Source organism: Aplysia californica, unplaced genomic scaffold, assembly GCF_000002075.1.
Source record: "Aplysia californica isolate F4 #8 unplaced genomic scaffold, AplCal3.0 scaffold00530, whole genome shotgun sequence".
NCBI classification, from domain to species: domain Eukaryota; kingdom Metazoa; phylum Mollusca; class Gastropoda; order Aplysiida; family Aplysiidae; genus Aplysia; species Aplysia californica.
Window position 1 is genome coordinate 135,019 of NW_004797800.1, and position 709 is coordinate 135,727.

Below are 709 nucleotides of genomic sequence, written 5' to 3' on the forward strand. Positions count from 1 at the left end.
CCCCCTCCTCACCCCTTTTCCCTTTTCTGCACACTTCCTTCTCGTTTCTAGTTTTTAATATTTTTCTTTGTTCTTGCTTTTTGTTTTTGAATAAGACTTTTAGGGCACTTGCAAAACACAATAAGGTCATATAAGTGCCGAAGATTAGAGATGTTACAAGAGAGTAACAAACGCAAAAAAAGAAGGAAGAGAAATCAGGACGATAGATGTTTGAAACGAAGAAAGAGCAAACCACACCAGAGTACTCATCAACCACCCACTCTTGTTCTTGTTCTTTTTTTTTCACACACACACTAATTCACACACACACACACACACACACACACACACACACACACACACACACACACACACACACACACACACACACGCGCACACACACATGCATACACACACACACACACACACACATACACACACATACACACACATACACACACACACCAAAGTGCCTATCTGGCTGTTTCTCTGATTATGCTCTGAATGGCTGACACGGTAAAGGATGAAGAGGTCGGCTTGAAAAGCCACTGAGAGTGTGAGGAACAGCAGTAAGTGTTGAACCCAATCGACTTTACTACGATTCACGTTTTTTTTTTTCGCTATTCACAGCTATTCGAAGCGTGGTCGAGAAATTCGAATGCCGTGCGATTTTCACGGAAAATGGATTTTGATCTTATGCAAAGAGGTAATATATATATTAAAAAATAAA